General features: G+C 42.8%; 1 protein-coding gene across 2 annotated transcripts in view; it reads left to right on the plus strand.

Moving 5' to 3' along the window:
• The window catches only part of SLC35A1 (solute carrier family 35 member A1), a 416391-nt gene that overhangs the window by 6185 nt on the left and 393265 nt on the right, over window positions 1-16941 (plus strand). The window lies entirely within an intron of this gene.

The raw sequence follows: 16941 nt of genomic DNA on the forward strand, positions 1-16941 counted from the left end.
ATTAGCTAAGGTGAAGGGTAGAGTTAAAGAGTTACCATCTACTATTGTTAACATTGATGGTTTAGATGTTAAGATAATGGTAGACTCTTGTGCGTGGTACACCATCATGGGCATGGATCAATTTAAATCACTTTGGCCGGACAGATCGTTATTGGTTCAGGATGTACACCCTGGGGGTTATACTGGACCTAAGATACCCTTAGAAGGATTCATATTTGCCAAAATTAGTTTTGGACAAAATTCATGTCATGGTAAAATATATATATCTAGCAAGGGTGCAACCATCTTAGGCTGGCCGCACATGTTTGATTTAGGCATGAAAATTGATCCTCGTTTAGAGTGCCCTGTTTATTCCATTCAGGATGATTGTCGTGAAATGAATGATTATTCATTTTTAAAGGAAAAATTTCCTGATGTTTTTTCCAATAATATTGGCAAAATGATTGGATTTAAACATAAAATTGTTTTAAGGGAGGGCACATGCCCTGTGAAGCAGAAACTGAGAAATGTACCCATCAGTTATAGAGAAAAATTGGGTGAAATACTTAAAAAATTGTGCAAGGATGAAATTATTGAACCAGTGGAAAGCTCAGATTGGGTTTCGCCAGTCGTAATTTCTCTGAAATCCAATGGCGATTTGCGTCTATGTGTTGACTTAAGGTGTTTAAATGAAACTATTTGGGTTGACACATTTCCCCTCCCAAATTTGCAAGAACTTACATCTTCTGTTGGTGGGTCTTCTTGGTTTTCCAAGATAGACTTAACAAATGCTTATCATCAAATCGTTCTTGATGAAGATTCAACACATTGTACTGCTTTCATTACCACTGAGGGGATGTTTAGATATAAACGCATGCCATTCGGTCTTGCAAGCGCGTCTGCAGTATTTCAAAGAGAGATGTGCAGGATCTTACAAGGTATTAAAAATGCTAAGGTATTTCAGGATGATATTTTAATATATGGAGGTGACAAGGAATGTCATGATGAAAGTCTGTATGCTGTTCTAGATGCTCTGAAGAACAGTGGACTAACCATCAAAAATGAGAAATGTGTGTTTGGAAAATCTGAAGTAGAATATTTAGGACACATAATATCCAAAGATGGTATTCGACCTAAAATTAGTCATGTTGATGCTATCTTAGCTGTTCCTGAACCTGCAAATAAGGAGCAATTGATGTCGTTCTTGGGGTTAACAGAATTTTATTCACGCTTTATTGAAAATTACGCTGTGAAAGTTGAACCATTGAGACTCTTACTAAAGAGGAATACAGTATTTACATGGGGCGAGCATCAAAAAATGTGTTTTGAAAAATTGAAGAAAGAAATAGTTACTACACCATGTTTAAAACCATTTTTGCCAAATGCTAAATGTATATTATCTGTGGATGCGTCTGGTCATGGCATTGGTGCAGTTTTTTCTCAATGTGTTAAGTCAGAAAAATGGGTAGTAGCATATGCTTCTCGCACGTTAACGAAATCGGAACAAAATTATTCCGTGATAGAGAAGGAATTATTGGCGGCTTCATGGGCTGCTGAGAGATTTAGGATGTATGTTTGGGGAAAGAAATTCAGGATTTTTACCGATCACAAACCATTGGTTAACATCTTGAGACCTGAAGGAGGAAATAATTTGACTCCTAGGTTAGCCAGGTTGGCTTCAAAACTACAGATGTTTAGTTTTGACATTGAGTACATTCCCGGTAAAGACAATGTAGTTGCTGATGGTCTTTCAAGATTACCAAATGTGGATTCAATAGGAAGTGAAACAAATATGGATGGTGAAATAGCCTTCACTATCAAGGATGTATTTTTGATAAATGAAATGGTTGCTGACAATATTATTTCTGAGGCATCTTGGATGTGCGAGATGGACAAGGACGCAGTTTTGAAGGAGATCAAAAAGTTCATAGTTGATGGGTGGCCAAGGGAATCCAGCTTACGTGGTGAGAGTGCTGCGTTCTCAAAGATTAGAGAGGAGTTGTGCATTGTTAATGATATTGTTCTAAGAGGTGACACAATTGTGCCTCCGGTGGGGTTAAGAGAAAGTATCGTTAGAAAGAGTCACATGGGGCATGGTGGTATGTCCAGTACAAAAAGAAGGGTTAAGGAGTGGTTTTGGTGGCCAGGAGTTGATTCTATGGTAGATAGATTAGTAAGGGATTGCAAGATTTGTGGAGCTAGTGATAAGGTAGCGAAACCATTGAATGTACCTTTAACTATGGTGGAATTACCCGAGCATCCATGGCAAAAGGTGGCGATTGATTTCATGGGTCCATTTTCAGCTATATCTGCAAAGGACTGTTATGCTATTGTATTGGTCGATTATTATTCGAAATGGCCTGAGGTGAGAATGGTAAGTGGAATGACTACTGAGGTGGTCATTGAGTTTTTAGAAGATGTGTTTTCAAGGGAAGGTGTTCCAGAAATGTTGGTTTCAGATAATGGTCCTCAGTTTGTATCACAGAAGATGGAGGAGTTCTTGGTAGTAATGGGTATTAAGCACATAAAGTCATCTTTATATCATCCCGAAAGTAATGGTCAAGTTGAGCGCTTCAACAGGGTGGTTAAGGAAGTGATTGAATTAGCATTGAGCGCAGGCTTACCTTGGAGGAAGGCGTTACTAGAAAAATTAACTGCATATCGTGTGACTCCGCATTCCCCCACAGGAAAGACGCCTTTTGAGGTTTTGAGAGGTAGAAAACCATTTACTGGGTTGGTTCCTTGGTGGTTGAGGAAAAGAAATGAGAGAATGCAGAGCAGGAACAAAGATATTGATAAGGAAGTCCGGTCTAAAGTCAAGAATTATCAGGATCGTAGCCAGAGGTATCATGGAGATAAACGGAATTTGCCTTTGGTGAGGATTGGTCAAATGGTTCGGGTGAAGAATCCTAGGATTGTGTTGAAAGGTGAAAATGTATGGTCCAAACCCTTGAGAGTAGTGAAGGTGTTTAGTAGTGCAGTGGAATTAGAAGATGGTAAGAGATGGAATTTTCGACAATTGAGTTTTTGTAATGAGAGAGGTGGTGCGGTGGATTCTTTGTCTGGTCCTAATTCTGGTGGAGTTGATGAGGGGACGTGCAGTGGATATATGTTAGGTGATGATTTTGGACTAAAGAAAGATGGGACGTCAACTAGTATTATGATAGGTTGTGATGCTAGACGAGATACAGGAAGTAGTATTAGAGACATTGTTAATGATGTTTCATCTCGTTCTGATGTTGGAGTTGAGAGTGGCAATTTACGTCGTGGCAATAGAACAAGGAAATTGCCTGCCCGATTTTCTGACTTCAAATTAGGGTAGTCGTGTAGTGGTGTCTTTAATTGTTGAGGAGGAGGGTGTGTGGTATTGGTTGTAAGTGTAATGTTGTGCGCGTGTCTTGTCTCGTGTGTGTGTAGCGCGTGTATGTATGTGCGTGCGTAGAATGTATGGAATGTGGGGAGTAGGGAATGTTGGTGGAGTAGAAGCAGGCTGGAGGAGAAGGGTGAAGGTTGCTGTTGTGTTCGGTGACGCTGTTATCTCATACCTGTTAAAATAAAGAAGAAGTGCAGAACCAGAATCTGCCTACGAGTTTCACTTGCAACATCAAGCTAACCGCTTTTTCCTTGTTGTTGCGATAAAGGTTGATGGGGTTGGACAGAATGCACAGTTGCATTTATTGACAGAACTATACTATATATTTATGTTGCTGCAATTGCTGAGGGTTGACAGAAGTTTTGGCTGGGTACTTGTTGTGATGATGTTCCAAAATTGGAACTGAGGTACAGCGAAAGGTGGGTCTAACCACTTCGTGTATAGTAGTGTATGCTGTTTGAAAATTCATGTTATAATAGATTTAGGATATTTATGCTGATCAACATCTAGTCAGAGAGCAAGGAGTGAATTCCAGAGAGAAGCTGCCTGGGCTCTGACATTTCTATCACCTGATCCAGCTCGATGATAGGCACCCTGGGAGCTTTTGTGAGGACTTTTATGTAGCGGTGGCCACTCCATTAGGGCAGAGGAGCGCCCAACCCTGCCACCAGCCCCTAATAAAACAGGTTTCTAACCCGTTTTATTATCGTTTTATTTGAATCCCCTGGACCTGCCCCCAGGACTCTGAATAGTCTTGGGGGCAGGTCCAGGAGGGATGACACTCTGGTGAGGGAGTGCTAGTGCACATGCACTCTCTTGGGGTGCTAGTGCACTCCCTTGTGCCGTCACTGCACATGAGGTGTTTGGCCAGCTGCTTCAAGCCGGCCAAACACCTCATGCATAGTGAAGCTTTCTCCAGCCCTAGCTGCATTGCTGGGGCTGGAGAAAGCAGGCACAGGCTCCCAGTCTGCCTGGGAGTGTAAAGTTGTAGCGCTCAGGCCAATCCGGATGCGACTTTCCTGCTTAGTTTAGCATAGAGAACTTCTCCCAGTTGTCCATCGACTCGACCATCTGAATCCATTGTCCTCCTGGATATCCCTTATCTGCCCCTTTCCTTCGGCTTGTTTCTGTCCTCAGTCCATCCCATGCTCCATCGTTTTTAGTAGTGCTCCCAGGCTAAATCGTCTGGCAGACTCATCCATGACATGCACTGGATTTATACACCTGTTCTTCTGTCCACATGCACTGGTACATGTTGGCTTCGTACCCATTTTCTGGTGGGGGAAGTGGGACTACCCCACTTCTGAATAACATCCCTTCAGGCAACCATTAAAGCTACGTTACTGAAAAGAAGCTCATTTATACCAAGCGTTTGTCCCCTCCTGATTCCGAGTACACCCGCTTGTGCATTCCGCTCCAGGTGTCTCTCCACTGCCTGTGATAGCCTGCCATGGACCCACTCCCAGAATGGGCGTATTTTTGGACACTCCCATACCATGTGTATAAGTGTGCACGTCTGTGTTCAGCCCCTGAAGCATCGATCTGTTGCAGTCCGACCCATAGTGAACAATCTTGATCTTGTGTAATACACCCTGCGTAGGAGTTTCAGCTGGAACAGTCTGAATCTTGCTCTGATCTCCGCCTCCCCGGGGTAGCGGCACATCCCCCAACCTACTCTCTGTCTTCCATCCTTCCAAGGTCCATTTCGCACTTCTCACAGATTTCTCTCAGGGGGCTTTTCTCCAGTAAAATGCAATTATTTGCCAATATTGCATGTTGATATGAATGGGCCCCAAGTACTCTGTTCCAGTGGGCTTTCCTCTAGTATGTCCCCTTCGAGGTCTGTGCAGGCCCACAGGAGGTGCCTTATCTGTATATAGCACACGTATTGTCTCCGTGTCAGCTGATATTGATTGTGCCTGGAGGTCAGTGAATGTCATCATGTCCTTGTCAGTCCATAGGTCTCCAAACGTTGATATGCCCAATAGGTCCTACTTTATATGTCCTTCCACCCCTCACAGGGACAAGGGCTGCTGCCTTCCATGATGGGGTCTCCACAGGCACTGCATCCTGACATTACCTTTTTGGTTGCCCCTTTCCATGCCTTGATTACATCGTTGTGGGGGCCGGCAATGAGGGCAGTTTCCCCTTTCCATAGATCTGTCAATGTATGCCTGTGGTTCCAGAGCTCGCCTATCTGATGTTAGCGAGGATTACACCTGCTTTGCAAAAGATTCATGAAGTGTTACCAAAATCATAATTTGTTATTTTTTCAATAATTTGGGGCTTACGCGCCTCTTATAACTAGTGTGGTCCTTGGGGAAGGCAGTTACTAGTAGGGAAGTGCCGTAGTGTCTGTTAGCAGGGAGCTGGACTCTGAGGTTAAACTAATTATTCCTGACAGTGCTTTCAGAAGGCCTTCATAACCAGGTTCCTGGTTACAGTTGTGTCCCCCAGAGTAGTGTGTCGAGGGTCAGATCTATGGAATAAGGAATATGCCTGAGAGAACATGACCAAGCAACTGCCATAGAGTGGAGAAGGCGGTTGCGCATAGGAGGCTAGATGTGTGCCAAAGGTTTACATGTAGATTTCACCCTAGGGTGTGAGTTATCACAGGTAGGGAGGGAACCTGCAAGTGTGAGTACCAAGGTTGTCCACTGCAGTCTTCAAGGGTCTGGCCCTGAAAGTAAGATTCAGTGACCTAGAGAAGACTAAGAGGTAGAAGGCAAATGTGAGGAGGCCAATAACTGAGGGGTTACTAACCCTTTAAGAAAGGACTCTGAAACGGTCTTTTGGTCAGGTAGTTCTACCATGGACGTGTCAGAGAGACAGGAGGCCTGGCCCAGTCAGACCCCTATGTGGCACAGACCGTGGTGCTTGAACATGAAATACCTTGAAAAAACAAGAGGTGTTTGACAAAACAGGAACTGTTCATTTAAGTTAACAATACGTCCAGGAGTACAGTTACAGGTGTTGGGTCTGAGGACTGTCTCAATTTACTTTCTGTCTAACACAGACTTTTATATAGTTCATTGAATGTCATAAAGTTTTTCTGGTGATCCTTTTTTGGTAAGGAATATGTACCTTAGTCTTTAGAGCCATAAATTAGGGTATAGGATGAGGAATCCAGGTGGGCCTTGACCTTGCGTGGACACAATGCTGCCTGTGAGTAACGTGCCCAGATGTCCGGCATGGGATCGCAGGATCACTGCATGTACTGTATCTTGATTGGCTAAGTGTTCCTAACTTCATGTGGCATCTGACTTTATTGTGTTTTGGCAATGGACGCACCCCTCTGACCATGTGTGCTTTATTGGGGCCAATATCCCTAGATCATTGTGGTGTCGCTGTGCTTATCTGTGGAATTGATCTGGGATTTCCTGTTCGGACGTTTGTTTGCTGGCTAGTGCTACCCCACCTGTGATCTGTCAATCAGTAACCTCGATCTGTGGTCTCCGGGCATGCCTAACCATGTATTTCTGAGCCAGGGTTGATGTGGAGTTCACAACAGCCGGATTTGTCAATAGAGATGTGATTTCTTTTTTATACATGAATGTATCATTCTTTATATTAACATTGACTTTCTCAATATTAATAACAGCATATGTGAACCTTAAGCAGTATTCACAACAGAATCCATGGACATCAAGGAAAGTGTTCAGCCTAAAGATAAGAACCCTGGGCTGTAGTCTCGATCTCTGTGTATTGCCCTTGACATGATTGAAGTGCAAGTGGGAGGAGCGTGCCTGCAGCTTGAGGCTTTGCAGCTAACTCTGAAAGCACCAGGAGGCATGAGAAACATCAGGAGAGTCCCTTAGCCCATAAATTAAGGATGCAAGAGTGTTCCCAGGGTGAGAGATGTTAGAAATTTCCTGCTTGGACCTTTAGGAAGACATTTGTGGACTGCAGGATACTGTATAGCTCGGGTTAAGTGCACTAGACCCAGACCTTTCAAAGGAGAGGCAGGTTGGTGTGCACCCAATTAGTTGACACCCTGCAGAGTGCACTAATAATGGCTATTTTTCCATTCCATTTGCAGTGTGGAGACCTAACCTGAGACTTGGGTTGGGTATCTCAGGGCTCATTAACTCACTTGAGAGTGTGCCCAAAGCCTGCAGTAACCACTAGAGTAAGATGGATGGTGGAAAAATCCTCGCACCTGAAGGGAAGAACGCCCTGAGGATTATATCCCTTTGAATTCTTGCGTAGGCTCAGTTTATACAAGGAAGGAAGGAGTCTTGCATCTCAGGCTAGAGCCAGGTGTCGGTCGCGGACCTGAGACATATAGTACTAGGACTTTCAATAACCTATTTAAAGCACTAGACTTGTATATTTACCTGTAGGTAAATGGTCAGTTGTCTGAGTAGGCAATTTGAGAGCTGTCAATGCTAACAGCTAGGGTGCAACTGCAAGCGCAGTGCCCTTTACTCTGTGTTTGCCATGTTGTTGGTGCTTGCCTCTGTAGGAAGACCTGCCCAAGACACATATTAGGCTATCTAACCTGTTTTGCTATGGCATTGACTATCACTGTGTGGGTTGCACCTATTCTTGGGCTAGGATTGTCCTCGCAGTTGGGGGTCCATAGATCAGGAGTGGTACTCCCCATGGATATGGTTAGTGGTTAGGGCCGTGACTAAGAGAATGGTCCTGGTAAGGCAAAGAAGACCTAGGATTGATAAGTACTACCGCAAAGCTGGTGGATTGGCTTTGTCTATCGTCCATGCAGAAAAATCACTATAAGAAGGGTTAGATTTCTCTGTGTCTGACAAGGAGGGAGGTGTATAGGAAAATCCTCTTTTCCTGCACGAATCCCCACATTTTTGTCTCCTAGATTCTTCTGGGATTTTGATGCAGCACATTGAGCATTTACTAATATACATCGGATTGTTTCTGTTTCCTTTAAAACGTGAAGAGAAATTGAACAACATTCTGCAAGTGCTTGCAGCTGCATGCATGTACATTCACTATATTTAATTTCTCAACTGCAGGCACACAATGAACTTCTTTTTTTGTACTGAGGTAACATCTCTCAGCACAGCTTGGGGGTCTTGGAACGTCTGTTCCCTGTGTAAGAATCATGACTTATAGCTCATTCGTGGAGACTGAAGATAGCAACGGAATGTGTAGAGAGGACACTAGGCAAGGGTGCTGCGCATTGTTTCAATGGCCCTATTATGTGCGATTGTGGAGATGACATGATATGCAACTCAGGCATGTTTTTCTACAGGCCTGGATTCATGAGTTATGAAACCAGTTTGGGCAAAAGCAGCATTGTAATCCAAGGAAAAGAACAAATATAAATGATCTTTTCTATTGCCATTCCAATTTTACTGTTAGCAGTTGTGATGGTAAACAGCCCTCACAACGCAACTTTCACAACGCAATACCATCACAACGCAACTTTTACAATGCAAGATCCATTACAACGCATGCCATTACAACGCATGCCATTACAACGCATGCCATTACAACGCATGCCATTACAACGCATGCCATTACAACGCATGCCATTACAACGCAGATGCTATTACAACGCATGCCATTAAAACATAAGTATTTAATTTAATTACTATTTATTTTTAATTTACTTAAATTAAATTTATTATTTTAATTAAATTTATTTAAATATGATTAGATTTAATTTAAATTTAATTTATTTTAATTAAACCCCTACACTATCCAACACAACCCTACTATTACACCCTATGGAGTTAGAATAGTAACTTAAACCCCTCCACTATCCTACACTTACCCTACTATTACACCCCCTGGAGTTAGAATAGTAATTTTAACCCCTACACTATCCAACACTTACCCTACTATTACACCCCCTGGAGTTAGAATAGTAATTTAAACCCCTACACTATCCTACACTTACCCTACTATTACACCCCCTGGAGTTAGAATAGTAATTTTAACCCCTACACTGTCCAACACTTACCCTACTATTACACCCCCTGGAGTTAGAATAGTAAATGTAACCCCCTACACTATCCAACACTTACCCTACTATTACACCACCCTGGAGTTAGAATAGAAATTTTAACCCCTACACTATGCAACACTTACACTACTATTACACCCCCCTGGATTTAGAATAGTAATTTTAACTCCTACACTATCCACCATTTACCCTACTATTGCATTCCCTTCAAGTAAAAGTAAAAATACTTACCCATACTTGCGTTGTAATGGCATGCGTTGTAATAGCACCTGTGTTGTAATCGCATTCGTTGTCATAGCATGAGTTGTAATGGATCTTGCGTTGTAAAAGTTGCGTTGTGATGGTATGCGTTGTGAATGTATGCGTTGTAACGTCATACATCCGTTGTGATAGTTTGAAAAACTTTCCACTGACCTCTCACTAGGCGGAGTTTTGGCCATGAGTGAGACTCCCGCAGTAAGTTAAAAGTGGAGATTGAAATTAGGTGTATTACCTCTGCAAATAATAATATACCTGATGACGCCTTAGATCAAAGCTTTGGAAGGCTTCTACAACCTTTAGTCTACTGTGAAAAGTATTCGCCTGCCTGGGGAAGGTAAAAAACAAACAAAAGGAAACTTCTGAAGTTTCATAAGAATTGTCACCCCCCAGGGCCAAGATTTGTGTGCGCTCTCAAAAGAGACCACCCTTGGAATCTTCACCTGTCTGGGATTTTTGGGACCCCAAAGGAGTGTGTTGTACAGGAAGGAGAAGAGAGCAGCTCAAAGGACTGGACTGGAGGAACTCTATGTGAGCGATGACCCAGCAGCCACTCGTATCTCCAGGACCTGTATGTGTTTCTGAAAGAGGACTAAAGAGAGTTTATCACATGGAAACCCATAGTGGAAGGCAGGGACTCTGGTGTAAGCAGCAAGGACTGAACTTGCACCTGGGAAGGTGGGGTTGGCTTTGATTGGCTCAGGCAGACTGTGAAGGAACATAAAGTTCTGCGTGTTTTGGATATGCAAGCCAGAAACATCCTTACAGGAACTTTGTAAAGTTTGGAAATTTTTAACTGGGCCAGCTTGCATGATGACTGACTCTCATGTAGGCCTGGGCAAAATTTTAACTAGCTCTGTGAAAGTTGTGGGAATTTTGCTTTACTCTAATTTTTGCGTCATTCACAGTAAAAGTTTACAGCGAAAGGTGCAATTTGCGGTAATTCTTTGGAAAGATTTACTGCAAATGCACAGGAACAACCGCTATTGTTTCGAGGTGCTTTTGTTTAAACGCCTCATTGTGCCAAAAATAAATGCGAGGAATCATTTTGCGCTTAAGTATAAGGTGAAATGACATTGCCATAATCAATCAAATTGACCTCAAATGCTATAACTATGCAGATGACACACAAATACTCCTTCAACTGGAATGCCCCAAAGACATTGGAAACTTGCCAATTTTCAGTTATCTCAGAGCCATCTCAAATTGAATGCTTCCAAAACAGAAATACTCACGTGTGGCGATTGGAAACATTATGACCCGCTTGCCGTCTGGCCTGATGAACTGGGATCACCGTCTGAATTATCCAAGGAAGTAAGAAACCTCGGAATGACCATGGGCTCCAAGCTATCGATGAATGCCGTAGTGGACAAACTAGCGAGATCAAGCTTTGTTTCTATAAAAACTCTGCGACAAATCTACCCCCATTTGGGATTTCCACACAAGGTCCAAGTTACCACCTCCCCTGTTCTGTCAAAACTCTATTACGCCAATAGCCTATACCACGGATCAGCTTTAACGACCATGAAAAGACTACAACGGATTCAGAACTTGGTTGCCAGACTACTCTTGCATATCAAACCGCGAGACCACATCTCCCCTGCATTGTTTACCAGTTGCCAGAAGATCCACGTTCAAGCTGCTTTGTATCACCCACAAAGCGATACATGGAATGGGACCACTCTTCACCAGGAATAAAATCACCAAACACATTCAACAAAGGAACCTCCGCTCTAGAGTGGCACCTTGCCTCAAAATCCCAAGATACAAGAAAAAAAAACATGGGTGGCACATCTTTCTCTGTTCAAGCAGCCAAACTATGGAACTCTTTACCCCCTAACATAAGATCCACAGACAACCACCTTATCTTCAGAAAACTACACAAGAATTGGCTCTTCCCCACATAAGCACCATACGCAAACAGAAATATACAGCATTTCCCTCTGTATATAAGCATTTATTTGTACTATAGATATGTACCTATATATGTGTATTACTTTATATAAACATGTAGAATAATTAAGTTAAACAAAATTGTAAAAATGTTTTAAGGGTAACACTTGAAAACCAGAGTTCATCTAATCCATCTTTAATCTATATACTTACTTCATTTATGCATCTATATACCTTCCATGTATTAGGATCAATATATGTATTACTTTTCTCCTAAAAAAGCATATTCAATGCTACCCTATTTCTCATCCTGTACCTCTATCAATATATCCTCGAGATCCGCTCTCTCATTCATCCCATACCATAACTATGATCCCCAAAATAACTCTTTCTAGACTCTCCCCTACTCAACCCCTCCTTGCATCATCTAACACCTCTTTTACACACTGATCCCCAAAAACATGCCTTTCTAATCTCTTCCCTCCGACTCTTCCACTCCACATCCCTTTGTATTCATCCCAAGCCTCCTCCTACTGCTATGACCTCCAAAACATAACAAAAAAGTCTAAATCCTTCACCACTCTTTTATCCCTCCTCTATCCTTTTCAATCAACATAAGAGACCAACATGTTCACTTCTCAAACTTCATATTTCACTATACTAATTCACCACTAATCCTTTATGGGTTCTAGAGTAGCGTGCTACTCGCCGAAAAAGCACTTCCAACACTGCATCAGGGATAGCGAGCACTCTATAAATGCAAACCCTTTTCCCTCTTCTATCCCTCCTCTATCCTTCTAAATCCAAATAACTGACTAATATCCACCACTCAAATTACTTGTATATTTCAATATACTAATTCACCACTAATCCTTTATGGGTTCCGGAGTAGCTTGCTAGTCGCTGAAAAAGCGTCTCTTCAGGAGTCGTAAGTGCTATGCAAATGCAATTACAATACAATAATCATGCGAAAGCAAAGTACACACATTTCACACGCCCCTAATCTCATACAGCCCCTTCAACTTGCCTAAAGACAAGAGGTCGCATGGGAGTCTAGTCTATCTCCTGGAGTGGGAGACATCATACAGAGGCCACATGTGAGTAATGCACAAAAAGTTTAATTGACTTCCCAGGCAGAACATAGGTGTGTCGTGGAACTGTTATTTGAAGCTCAGTATCTTTTCAGTCACCGATCCAATCTTTGTCTGTTTACTTTTATTTTAGTCATAAAATACTTTTAATGTTGGTAAAGTGGTTTGGGAGTTACTTTATTCAAGTGTTGTTTATACTGCTGATCCATACCCCTTTCTGTGCAGTAGCCTTCCTTCTCTGTCTGTCTGCGTGACAAGTTTATATTTGAGAAACAGCGTTTGCCTGGCCTGTGCATGGTGGAGGAAGAATTTGCCCCACCCGTTAAACCGGCTTCCCACCACTAACATAACCCAAATCCAATTAAATGTACTTTGTCTTATGTACCCCAAACACAGCATCCGCTTATTGTGGCGCTATTTTTGTTTCGGTGTGTTTTCTTTTCTTATTCGTTCTCGCTAGTAAATTACCTTGAAAATAAAAAGATTTGTAAAGTACAAAGTGTCTCTACTCCGTGTACATTCTGACTCAGAAGATTTAAATTGACGTTTGGGCTCCTTCCTTATCAATGTGAAAAAACAGGGACCCCCCTGAAAATGATGATGGTTCCAAGGGCTAGGGAATCCGGCAATAAATGTAAATGAACACTCCTTGGCAACCTGAAAATAGGAATAAATAAATAATAATGAACAAACCTGATGAACATGTGAAATCAATAAATGTACTTTAATTAAGTTGATACAAAAATGTATTCTTAAATTAATGGGGTTTGCAAACCTCCTGACTACAAATAATCATACGTATATCAATAAAAACACAATATTTAAAAAGAGCAACAATGTACAAAAAACAACATACAAGAAAAGATGTTGCAAAATGAATGAAAAGACAATATATACAGGTTAAACGTATGCAGATATAGTGCACAATAGAGAGATGTAGACTCACTGAATGATCTATTAACTTTATATTATTAATGAGTGGCACGTGATACAGAATAATAAGTGATGTGTAGACGTGGCTAAAAATGAATCTTGTTCAATATTTGCCCCACCCATTAAACCGGCTTCCTACAAATAACATAACCCAAATATAATTAAATGTACTTTGTCTGATGTACCTCAAACGCAGCATCCACTTATTGTGGCTCTGTTTTTGTTTCTGTGTTTTTTTCTTTTCTTATTCCTTCTCGCTAGTAAATTACCTTGGAAATAAAAAGATTTGGAAAGTACAAAGTGTCTGTACTCAGTGTACATTCTGACTCAGAAGATTTAAATTGATGTTTGGGCTCCTTCCTTATTACTGGTATGCGAAAGAGTGATACAGTAGTTTTAAGACAGACCATTTTTGGTGTAATGTCGGGCTTAGGAAGCAAACGTGCTCTTGAATGTTCTTGAGTTGCTGTTGCATGAAAACGATGTTAACATTTAGAAGAGGGAAATTCAGGTCCAATATGGATTGCCTAGACTAGAGAGTACAGTGTTTTCAGAAATGTACAACGCTGAGGGGGTGCCTAGTTAATTTGATAATTTCATCAGTCATGACATACTCCTGTCCTTTATTGAATTGTGCAAATACTATTTTGCATTTGGTGATCATGTACCCAGCAGAACGAAATGCTTAAGGGAGCCGTTGAAGAAAGTGGCAGAATTTCTGAGGTGACTAGTTAGACTGAGGTGTCCAGGTAGCTTCGGCTTTGTTTGATTACAGCTGGACTGAAGGATGTTGAAGTATTTCTACCACACTGTAAACACCATTACCCCGGGGTGAAGTTGACCAGGCACCCTAAATATCCCAGGTTTTTCATGTGCATGAGAACTACCACGTGGAGTCTATATTTAACCATCAAATTGCTCAAGATTTGCCTTTTTCTAGACCATGTTTTATGACAAATGTAGGCAGATTTGACAAGTCGAAATCTGTCAGTGTAAAAACTATGGGGTGCAATAATTATCACAACTTGGAATTCCAATCTCTGCACACCCCCACAGAGGTCATAAATTATCACCCAACTAGTTGTAAGTCTTAGCTGAACCACCCCTTTTAAAACCTTTGTTTTTATCAACAAAAACTACAGTAGTAATGGATTTAAGTGTGTACAGTTTGGGTACAGAAGGAATGCCATATTATATTTGTGTCTAAATCTTTGCCACAGTTGTCAGAATTCAACTTTCCTGCTGTCAAACGAGACGCATAGTCGTATTCATGAGTGTAGATGGCCCTGAATCAGAACCTACCCTGGACAGTTGAGAATCTCGGATTCTGGGACTTCGGGATTCTGTTGGCGATAGCACAATCGGCGCTTGCACTTCCACCGGCTGTTGGTCCCCCCCCCGCCGCTGAATATTGTACGATAGTCAGTATTGATTTATAATAATAAAAACACGGAAGGTTTTTAACTTATTTCTTTTATATGCTGTTTTTAAGTGACAACAAGTTGCAATGGAAAAAGTTTTTATTCTTAATTTTTTCAAACAGAACGTTATCAAATTATTGGACTAATACCCATGAGGTTGGTCTCATTTTTTTAACCTGTAAATCTGTTTTTAATCACAATGTACGTTTATACAATTGTCTATTGTATGCTTTTATGATTTGCAACGTAAATCGAATAAAGCTTAATTTGATTTGATATTTGAGATATTTCAGACTTAATCACAAATTGCTAATTTTCATACTTCCTCCACACAAATCTACTTCATGCTTTCAATAAAAACTACTTTGATATTTATATATCTGCACCAAAACTGTTATTGTGGACTGATTGCTGACCCTTTGGATGGCATGCAATGGGTAGGCTGAAGTACTGGGTGCTGATAATTATCTCTGACCACTGTGTGGTATGTGCTAATTGATGCTGTTGTGTCTAAGGAAGAGTGAACTAGTGCTGTCAATACAAGTGTGGTGTTGACAGAAAACAGTAAATACATAAGACATAGATGGCTGTCACTTGGACATTAGTATTGGCATAAATACTGGGTTCTAAATATCATTACCACAATTATCATCCCATTGAGGAAGATTTTCTATTAACTCAATCGGGGTGATATTTTGTAGACCATATTTAAGACATGATATTTATGTGATACGATATTCTTGTACCCAAAACACATGGCCTTCCGTCAGTGATTGTATCATCACGGGGCCATGCAACTAAGCTTCAGTTTTTGACAAATCGGAGTCTACAAGCTGAAGTTGCATACAGCTAGTTATCCAAATAGGTAGTGTTAGAAAGGCGATCCCGGGGGAGGCAGAAGATGTCTGACTGACCACCCCTAGGTCCACCCCACCGTCGAGAAGTAGCCGAGCGTTATCGAGAGGCCTCCTTGGTGAGGGTCCTCTCCTAGGATCGGACAGCAGGGTAACCACAACACTACAAACGGACACCACACAAGAGGTTAAGTTCTTAGGCTTTATCAAGAATAAAGGTTGCTGGGTCTCAGCGGTATATACAGGCAGATCGAGGGATCTGTAGAGTCTCGTAAAAGGGACAGGGTAGCGGGACAGTCTCGGTATGGATACAGGAAGGGATACCCTGCGCACAGCTCTCAATCCTCGAGCCGGGGGTTCCGAGAGGTCGAGCCGCGGCAGCGCCAGCAGGACTCGACAGGTGGTCTTAACGGAGAGGAGGCCGCGGCAGCGCCAGCAGGCTCTCAAGATGGTTCAGCCGCGGCAGCGCCAGCAGGCTCTCAAGATGGTTCAGCCGCGGCAGCGCCAGCAGGCTCTCAAGATAGTTCAGCCGCGGCAGCGCCAGCAGGCTCTCAGGTGGTTCAGCCGCGGCAGCGCCAGCAGGCTCCTAGGATGGTACAGCAAAGGTGGGCCGCGGCAGCGCCAGCAGGCTCTCAGGATCTCTTCAGGTTACAGGCAATGAGTTCTTCTGGTGTCGGCCGTGACAGCGTCAGCAGGGCTTCCAGTCCAGGATACAACTGGCGTCCTACTCCGGGGTTGGCCCAGATATAAGACTGGAGTCCTTTGATGTCCGGACCCTCGCGCCTGGGGGTCAGAGGGGCCGGGATGATGTTGTCCAGACCCCCAGCAGGGGGGTGGAACCAGCGCCCAGGGAGGCCGGAGGGCGATCGAAACCAGGCGTCCGGGGACGGCTGGAGGGCCATCGAAACTCCCTTTTCTCCGGGATCTGTCGAGTGGCCACTCGACCACCTGGGTGGATCTTGGTGCCTCAATGTCTGGGCTTCGCTGGACCTGGGCCGGGGCCGAGGCCACGTGGTCGGGACGTGGTGGGCCCAAGATGGAGTCGGGCGCGGCCTCGTGCTTAGGTCGTGAGGGGCCCATGATGGAGCCAGGCCGGTAGTGGGGGTCCGGGATGGTGACCGGACCAACAATGTTGGGGCGTGCAGTGTCGGGCAAAAGGGCTGCCCGATGCTGGGTGGAGGGCCGATGTCGTCCT

The sequence above is a fragment of the Lissotriton helveticus genome, chromosome 6 (genome assembly GCF_964261635.1).
Source record: "Lissotriton helveticus chromosome 6, aLisHel1.1, whole genome shotgun sequence".
Classification (NCBI taxonomy): domain Eukaryota; kingdom Metazoa; phylum Chordata; class Amphibia; order Caudata; family Salamandridae; genus Lissotriton; species Lissotriton helveticus.